Source organism: Metarhizium album (genome assembly GCF_000804445.1).
Source record: "Metarhizium album ARSEF 1941 chromosome Unknown scaffold_45, whole genome shotgun sequence".
NCBI lineage: Eukaryota > Fungi > Ascomycota > Sordariomycetes > Hypocreales > Clavicipitaceae > Metarhizium > Metarhizium album.
Window position 1 is genome coordinate 107,692 of NW_024467619.1, and position 293 is coordinate 107,984.

Sequence of the window (293 nt, forward strand, 5' to 3'; positions counted from 1 at the left end):
TTTATTTAATAAGCTTATAAAATAATATAAAACTACTAGTTTATAGTAATAAGCTTATATAAGTTAATATTAATACTATAAGTTCAAGTTATATTTAATACTAAAATAAAAACTAAGCTACTACTATTACTAAATAAAGTCTAAAACTTTAAGGACTTTTTTAATAAAAAGGCAGCTATTATACTACCTCTTTATAAAGACTTCTTTAATTATTATATCTAGTTAAGAAAAGAAGTAGATAGTATGCTTTTAAAGCTTCTCTAAGCCTCTCTATATAATATACTTTATAAGTA